Source organism: Accipiter gentilis, chromosome 1 (genome assembly GCF_929443795.1).
Source record: "Accipiter gentilis chromosome 1, bAccGen1.1, whole genome shotgun sequence".
In the NCBI taxonomy this organism is placed as follows: domain Eukaryota; kingdom Metazoa; phylum Chordata; class Aves; order Accipitriformes; family Accipitridae; genus Astur; species Astur gentilis.
This window is the reverse complement of record NC_064880.1, coordinates 36,634,563-36,643,907: the sequence shown is the minus strand read 5'-3', so window position 1 is coordinate 36,643,907 and position 9,345 is coordinate 36,634,563. Positions and strand designations below refer to the sequence as shown.

The 9,345-nt window shown below is 42.1% G+C and overlaps 1 protein-coding gene across 1 annotated transcript in view; it reads right to left on the bottom strand.

Moving 5' to 3' along the window:
• Window positions 1-2,882: 2,882 nt before the first annotated feature.
• PLA2R1 (phospholipase A2 receptor 1) overlaps window positions 2,883-9,345 on the bottom strand; it is a 52,900-nt gene continuing 46,437 nt past the window's right edge. The window contains 2 exon segments of the mRNA XM_049791743.1: window positions 2,883-4,591; window positions 8,229-9,277. The gene's annotated coding sequence lies outside the window, so the exon portion shown is untranslated.

The window sequence follows — 9,345 nt, the reverse complement described above, 5'->3', positions numbered from 1 at the left end:
CCCTTCATTGAATGCCACTGAGAAGAGTCTGGCTCTATCTTCTTTACACTCCCCAACTTTAGGTATTTAGATACATTGATAAGATCTCCCTGAGCCTTCTCTCCTCCAGCTCTCAGCCACTTCTCATGTGACAAATGCTCTAGTCCCTTAATCATCTTTGTGGTTCTTTGCTGGATTCACTCCAGTAAGTCCATATCTTTCCTGCACTGGGAACTGTGGAACTGGATGCAGCACTCCAGGTGTGTCTCACCAGTGCTGAGGAGGGGGAAATGATCACCTGCCTTGGCCTGATGGCAACGGTCCTGCTAATACAGTCCAGGATACTGTTGGCCACCTTCGCTGCAAGGGCACATTGCTGGCTCACGTTCAAGCTGGTGTTCAGCAGGACTCCCAGGTCCTTTTCTGTAAAGCTACTTCCCAGCCACTTGGTCCCTAGCCCCTAGTAATGAGTGGGGACATTACTCAACAGGTGCAGGATTTGGCACTTCCTTTTGTTAAACTCCACGAGATTCCTCTTGGCCAATCTCTCCAGCTTGTCGAGATCCCTCTGAATGGCAGCACAACCATCTGGTGTATCACCCACTCCTCTCGGTCTTCAACTCTCTGCAAACTTGCTGAGGGTGCACTCTGTCCCATCATCCAGGATCATTAATGAGGATGTTAAAAAGTGTTGGCCCCAATATTGACCCCAGGAGTACACCATCAGTGACTGGCCTCCAGCTGGACTTTGTGCTACTGATTATAATCTTTTGAGCCTGGCATTTCAGCCAATTTTCAATCCACCCCTCTGCCCACTTGTCTACACTGCCCACAGTGTCCTGGTTTAACCCCAGCCAGCAACTAAGCACCACGCAGCCACTCACTCACTCCCCCCACCCACGCAGTGGGATGGGGGAGAAAATCGGGAAAAGAAGTAAAACTCATGGGTTGAGATAAGAATGGTTTAATAGAACAGAAAAGAAGAAACTAATAATGATACTGATAACACTAATAAAATGACAACAGCAATAATGAAAGGATTGGAATGGAATGTACAAATGACGCGCAGGGCAATTGCTCACCACCCACCAATCGACACCCAGTTAGTCCCTGAGCTGCGATCCCCCGCCCCCACTCCCCCCAGTCCCTATACTAGATGTGACGTCCCACGGTATGGAATATCCCGTTGGCCAGTTTGGGTCAGCTGCCCTGGCTGTGTCCTGTGCCAACTTCTTGTGCCCCTCCAGCTTTCTCGCTGGCTGGGCATGGGAAGCTGAAAAATCCTTGACTTTAGTCTAAACACTACTGAGCAACAACTGAAAACATCAGTGTTATCAACATTCTTTGCATACCGAACTCAAAACATAGCACCGTACCAGCTACTAGGAAGACAATTAACTCTATCCCAGCTGAAACCAGGACATCTAGTCAGCAGTTTGTTAATGAGGATACTATGACGTCCAGTGATGACAGCCTCGCTGAAGTCAAGATGATTAACATCCTCTGCTCTCTCCTTGTCCACCAAGCTAGTAATTTCATCATAGAAGGCTATCAGGTTGGTCAAGCATGATTTTCCCTTCATAAATCCATACTGATTAACTCCCAGTCATCTTCACGTCCTTAATATATTTGGAAATGGTTTCCAGAATTATTTGCTCCATCACCTTCCTGGGTATCAAGGTAAGGCTGACTGGCCCGTAGTTCCCCACATCCTCCCATCTTTTCTTCTCGAAGCTAGCTATGACATTTGCATTGAAATTTCAGTCCTTCTCTGATGACTGTGACCTTTCAAAGACACTTGAGACTGGCCTTGCAGTGGCACCTGCCAGCTCCCTCAGCACTTGTGGATGTAGCACATTGGGTCCCATGGACTCGTTTGTGTCCAATTTGTTGAAATGTTTCGATCTTCTCTACTGAGGGTATGTCTCCATTGCGCCAGATGCTCCCACTGGTCTCAGGGGCCTGCGATTCCTGAAACAAATCTTACTAGTAAAGACAGAGGTGAAGAAAGCATTGAGTACCTTTGCCTTTTCCATGTCCTGTGTTACCACCACCACATTCAGCAGCAGGCCCACATTTTCTCTAGTCTTTCCTTTGCTGCTGATACACTTGCAGAAGTCTTGACAGTGCAGAGGTATTCAGCTCCTCACTTTTCTCTAAATTTTGTCAATGGACTGGTCCTCTAGGAAAGTTCCCAGACAGAGAAAAAGAAGATGCTGTTGTCCCCTTTTTAAGAAATACATGGACACTTTGGGCATCTTTGCTATGAAAGACTCAAACTCAATCGCTTTTTCGAAGAGGCATCTGAACCCACATTGATCCAGATTAATGCAGTAACTACCAGGCTAAAGCAAGTTCTCAGCATCTCCTTTTGGAGCTGATCCACTTTATTCAAAGCAATGAAATATTTATTAGAGCACAAAGTGGAATTTAGGTCTCCATCTTCCCTTTCACCACAAATGAGTACTCTTACTGCTGGAGCAGAGTCTCACTCATATTCTCATTGTGACCTGTTGAACGTTCACTTATTGGCATAAAGTCCAACAGTTAGACTATGTTCCCCTAATGAATCTAGCCCTTGACTTGACAACCTGAAGTCTTCAGAAAGACAAAAAGTAAAGTGCTAAAAGTATGTTGATTTTAACTTTAACTCAGACAAAGATGCAAAATGCAATTGTAATCCTACCTTCAAAATAGAATGATCCAACCACTAACTTCAGAAGTGAATCCTTATGGCAACAATAACCATATTTGTTAAACCTAGCATTTATCTTTAACCTTTACTCCCACATACTTTTATAGCCAGCAGCCCTGCCAGAGGGGACATGACAGACATGGCAAAGTAGGAACAAGCAAAAGGGAAGCCAAGAGTCTTGACTTTAAAAGCAAAAGTTAGTGGAGACTCCAAGTCAGAGTATCTTTTATTCATCTAACAAAACATGTTTAAACACAAACGTTGGACATAAAAAGAAAGCATGAGCAAACACAAACATAGTGCTAGAGATCACTTTAAACAGAAGTTGCCTTCAGTTAGTTTATAAACGGTACCATGGATTTTGAAAGATTGCGAATGCTGTAATATAACACCGTAACGATGCTGTAATGAAACAAGTTTAGGATGATAATCTCACATTTTTAACCCAATACATAACTGAAAATAAACTTGGTTTATCCATTTCATTACATTGCCGTTTTAGTTCCTTCCTGTTACTGCAATTAGCCTGAACTGAGACCAAAAGTTATTTCAAGTTTACTTGGAAAAAAGAACTTTGGAAATTACATTTTACCAACAATTTTCTGGCAAAACATGTATCTGTCTGGCCTCAGAAGCAGTCTGGAAACAGTGATGGAATGAGGTACTTCACGCTGTTCCTGCAAGGGGTTTCCCCTTAGTAACAAGGTGGTGTTTTTGCAACTTGCATGGTACTTGGCAATCATTCACCCTAGAAGACCGCCAAAGAATAATTCCCCCCCATTTTATATGTGGAATACTCAAAGCAAAAAACAGGTGAGATGGCCAAGATGACATAGTGATAGTAGTAAAGCCAGAAAACAGAGCCTGGACCTCCCCAAGTCCCACCATCAGGCAAATCCTTTTGCCTCTACCTGCCACCAAACAGCACATCAGTAAAATGTACAGCTTTTCCTTTCTCTTTTCCCAGTTTTCCTCTGAAATAGAGAAATAAAGACTGGTTAATTCATGGACTCAATGACTGACCATTGCTCTGGTGTCATTTGGCTACTTGTCATTAGTATTGTAACTGCCTAAGTCAAGAAACAGTGATGCATGCCCACACATCTTGCATATTCCACCTGTTGGATTTGTTTGCTTGGTTGGAGGTTTGGTTTTTTTTCTCACAAGGGCAGGATGAAAGCAGCAGGACCCACAATGTAAGGCATCTCATACAGCTGGCACTTCACCAGCAGGAGTCAGGGTGGGTCTCTTTTGCATTAATTCCTGTGCAAATGTGTAGATTTCCCCTCTAATCTTGAGACATATCGTAACATACACTCTCATTTGTGGTCACTCTGGGATGCTTGAGTTTAATGCTTTCTGTCAAAAACACTACAAGTGTTCACTTTATATAACCAGCTGCAATTTAAAACAGTCCTGGGAGGGACAGGGGACTGTTGCAACATTCTGGAAATGGCACTCTTTACGATTACTCCAGCTCATCATTTGGAACACCCGTCAGTACACACACACATGGGTTATAGTCAAGCAGCTAAAGAGAGTTGCAAATAATCAGAGAATAGACAAGTTCAGAAGGTACTTTGGTAGCTACTGTATTGCTAACTGAACAGGATTTAGCTAAGCTTGTAAAACCACCTACAGCATTAAAAAGTCAAAAATATGCACATCTCTGATATTAAATTGCCAAGCAATTCAACTTTAAAAAGCTTGCCTAACAATAATAAGATTTTTCTCTGACAATCTGACACCTAAAATGACTACACACTGAATTATGGGGAAGAAAACAAAAATCAGTTCAGCATCCCACATGATCTAGTTGTTTTAAACAATAATGCATTCTGCTACATCTATTTTGGCACTTACTTGCTAACAGCAGATGTCTCTGTGCTGCAACCAATGTATCGAGCAGGAAAAGAGCTGCAATGTTAAGCAAATGGTGAAAGTTGTTCCTAAATTTATTTTCTTCTCCCGTCTTTGTTTTTTTTGTACCAGGATTCTTTTTTTTCCCCCTTTAATATCTTTTTTTCTGGTTCCATTTCATGCTATAATTATAGCTAAGATGGCCACAAGTTAAACACTGAACTGCACTGTAATTTGGTGTGGTGCCCATATCTAACTCTTCCCTTCTTGTATCTCTAAAACACCTGAAATGGGGAAAAAATACCTGCACATACTATATAGTCACTTCTCTGGCCAGGTTATAGAGGAAGGATTAGAGCATCCAGGTAGAGTGAGATGTCACAGCAGAGCCTACTGTCCAAAGACTATTATGCTTTTTTTTTTTTTTTTTCCCTTTTTGTTATTTATATTTTTACATTAGGGATCTGAATATTTATCACAGTAGCTTTTGAATAATATTTTCTAAGGCACAGTATGCGGTTTGAAGCTCCTCTCCTCTTTACAGCTTTGAAAAATCCCCCCTTTCCTTATTGCAAAGTGGTCAAGAGGCTGACAACAGTCTCCCCCGTCTCCCCCCCCCCCCCCCCCCCCCCCGATTTATATCATAATAAATATGTAACTTCTCTTCATTCCCTAAAGTCATTCCTTAATGTAAGACTTATTTCAACCTCAAGACTGCTGAATTGTACTACAGGGAGAAAACGAGTCTAAGACTGAATTGTTATCCATCTTGAGGAATTCAGTCATATATCACAAATTGTCCTCTCTGTCTGCTAAAAATACAAGCCACAGTATAAATATTTCTTTTCCAAAGAGATCTACATTATTTTTTATATTTTCCCACAACATTTTGTATGCACATTTCCAATTCAATCTCTTCCCTAGAGGGTTAATAATTAGCAAACTGACTTCCCCAGCTGGTTTTGTTCAAAGTACTGTCATCCTCCTGAATTCAGTCAACATCTATCAGAAACAAAGACGTCAAACAAAACATAGTAGGCTTCAGTATTCTCTTGTGAAGTTTTGGCCTCCAGCCAGAATTTTTTGTTATTTTCTATGTAAGCTTTATTTTTCTTTCCCTGTCCAGCAGTTAGAGTGGATCAAAAGAACCATTGCTTTAAAATGCAATCATAAAAATAATAAACACTAGCACTAACATAGCACTGTGCACCTTAGGTTAAGTCTTGCATCTGTTTTGGGCGTCCTTGTATTTGGGAACGCGCTCCACTGTGGGCTTTCTGGGGCTCCAGCTTTTTTCAGCAACCCATGAACGTTCCTCTGTCTCCAGAGGCAGACAGAAAACCTTCTAGTTGTGTTAGGGCTCTGTTTAAATACCATTTCCAGAAACATTGAAGAACATCCATGTCAGAATTAATTTTCTTCTTTTTGGTGGTGTTATCCAAATGCATTAAACGCATCACATTTCAAAAAGGAAATTTTAAATGATTTTATGGATCCTGGCAGAACTGGGGTCAACCATTCCTGCCCTTTCTCGCAGCTTATGGCTTTGCTTTGAACGTCATGGGCTTTACAGTCTATCCACCAGCTCTTGAACCAGATTTGGCCACAGATACACTCCAGCAGACCCACAGAGAGCTAGGAACAGATATTTGTAAGTCCGCCAAAAGCTGCCCCGTTAAGCCAGTTCTATCTCAGCACTTTGAACCAGGCAGCTGCTGTGCAGGAAGTTGCTGTTCCCACTAACACATTACAAAAGAGGAAGAAGGGGGAGCCTGGGACATTGCTGCCTCCTGCACAGAAGGGAGGGCTCGCTGCTTCTCCCAGCACCTGGGGTCCAGCTCCAGACCTGCTGAGGCAACTGGACCACTCAAAGGTACATCACAGAGACATCTTCAAAGTACAACCCAAGTAAACAGATCGTCAGGTGTCCCGTCACCTGGGTCTCTGACTTCTCTGGGGGAAACCAAAAACAAAACCAAAGAGAGTAAAAGAAATGAAAGAAGAAACAAAACGCTTGGGGTTTTTTTCCGTGCATCCTTTTATTTTTGTGCTCTTCATGTAGTGATTCTGGGCCTTCACTTCCTTTACTGTGGATGTGGATTTGAGGTACCCAGGGCATGTTGGGTGCCTGTGTCCTGCTGGCTGCTGTAGTAGATGAATTGGATGATTCAGCTTTACTTATTTTGGAACTGTTTCTATCCTGAGGCGGACCACAAATTTAACCGGAGGTGTTTCCCATATCCCAGTTACATGGAATTTATGTCCACAGAGATCTGGCTGTTGAACACTTGTGTTGGTCAGAAGGCTAGAAACTATGTTTGGGCTAGAAGGCAGTGGGATGATGCATCAGCAGTCCCACAAACACATACACACCAATATTTTCAGGTCAGCCTTACTCATCTTTACCCAGACTAAGCTGAAAGGGCCATCCAGCAGTGTTGTGAATCTGTTCCCCAGCAGTGGTGGTGGATTGATTTGTTTATTTCTAAATCACAGTTATCCAATTTAACAGTGCATGCTGCCACTGAAAGTGACCCTACCACTTATGTGGGCTGCTTATTGCTCAGCCCAGCTATTCCCGTGGTTATCTATCACATTTTTGCTGCTGTGGTTTCAGTCGGTTACTTCTTGTTCTAGTCTTCCCAACTAGTAGGAATAACTGATCCCTGTCTTCTTTATACTTTTGCTTTCACCAGTGATCAACTCTTCCTTTCACCTTTCCTTCCATGAGGGTTTGCTTTGTGCTACATCAGAGCAAGTGGGCAAGCAACCTGTAAGAGCAGCTGAGACTCACCCAACTTCCATTTTACATTCTTTCAATCAGGCAAGAATGAAGCAATTTATATGTAAATAGCAATAGTTAAAATGCAGATCATCAACCCAGATTAGATTCTGGAAGGTCAGGGGAGGATGGATGGTCAAGGACAAGACGGAGAAAGGAGCCCACTGGCTTTCCTTCCTTCTTCCATAACTTAACTGCACTGGGACACCCAGACACATGGTGCGTACGCTCCAGAGGTGCCGTGTTCGGTGGGGCAAGGCACTCCAGGAGGCTGCAGTGATAAAACCAATGTCAGCTGCGTTCCTGGGTATGGTGTGGAGAAAACCCACTCTGCTATTTATACTACAACTATTTTAAAGGGTAAAGTAGCTGCTGTTTCTGTAGGTATTCTATTAATCTGTTCTTTCCAGATGGAAAGCCTCCCAGAGCTGTTCTGATGCATTTCCACATTTAACTGAATGGTACCATACATTCTTTACAGCCATACGTACAACTCCGTCTTCAATATTTGCTTTTGAAACAATATTTAAAGTAATCCACTTTGCCTCTCAACATCATTTTCATTCCACAGGACTAGCAGGACACGGTATGCAACAGCAGAAACATTACCTTCTTACTTTTTCAGAAATAATCTTTCTGATAGTCTCAAATATTAAATACGAGAAAATACAATGCCTAGGTCATGTAAGCATTTAGATAGGTGTCAGATTTCGGATACATAATAGGTAAGCTTGCTAGTATCAGGACAAACTTCCCAAATGATAAAAGATAAAGCAGAATTATGCGTAACCCGTGCTACGATGATAACAAATGAAGCCTTACATGACTTAGAATATTCTTTTACTATATATTAAAAGTTTTTGTACTCCAGCTCGTTGGCAATGTCCAATGTTAGGGATTCTGCTTGCATACCTGAATGAACCTGGAAGCATCAAGTTCTGGGATGGAGTCCCAAATCCAGCGTCAGTGAAGCCATGCGGCCCAAAGCTGCTGATGAGGTAGAGTTTGTCTTTTATCAGCTCCGTGCAAGCTTCCTTTTGGCTTCCACCAAGGGCTTTCCAGGGACTTCTGAACTACAACGCACATGAAGTTTATGGCAGGAACATGTGGCAAAGCAGATTAAATCAGGTTATGACTGGGTTCAAAGGCCTAAGATCATGCTTTAGAACAAATGACCTGAATAAATAGCTTCACAAGAGAAATGTACTTGATGGGATAATTTTCAGTATTCACTAAACAACTAAAAGAAAAAATACAGAGGATTTTTTATCCAGCATAAATGGAAACTTTTAATTTCTTAAGATGAACACCCATCTATAAAAATCTGAAAAGATACAGGGATAGTTTTGTTTTTCCAATGTACGGTCTGAGACACTGGCCCGGCTATTGCATTCTACCAGTCAACCCAGCAGCGGATGATGGCCTTCAAACACCCAGTGACCACCACCATGTGCTGCAGGCTGGCCACCTCCATGGAAAGCAGATTGTTAGTTAGGCCTTTATGTGTGTGACTCAGAGCAAGTCTTCCCTATTTTCCTGTGCTAGCATGCAGAGGAGAGTAACTTTTAGCCCACTATGTATTTCAAGATTCATCTTGTATCTACAAGTTTGACTGTTGTTCTCACTAAAACTATGTTTTGAAGCATTTATTTCTGAGAACTGCAGTAGAGATTGAGTCTGTAGGCTAAGGTTAAGAAAAAGAGGAGCATTTGTTACAATAGCAACAGCCAATGAACAAAAATAAGCATCCGAAGTAAAGGAAATGGTAGTAGAGGCATTTTTGCTATTACCTAGCTTTTTTCCAAAAGTGCACTTTTGGAAACAATTGCAGCTGAGAATCACTTTAGTGGTTATAAATTACCATGGTGTTACTTGCAAGCACTGTGGAGGCTGGGTCTAGTACACTTCCTTAGACAACTGCGGTTGCTTTGTCATAGGAGGATCAGGAAAGTCTAGAAGAGCTGCAGTATAAGGAAACAAGATTATAAAAACTAAGACTTTGAAATGAGGCTTTATTACAAAATTATTC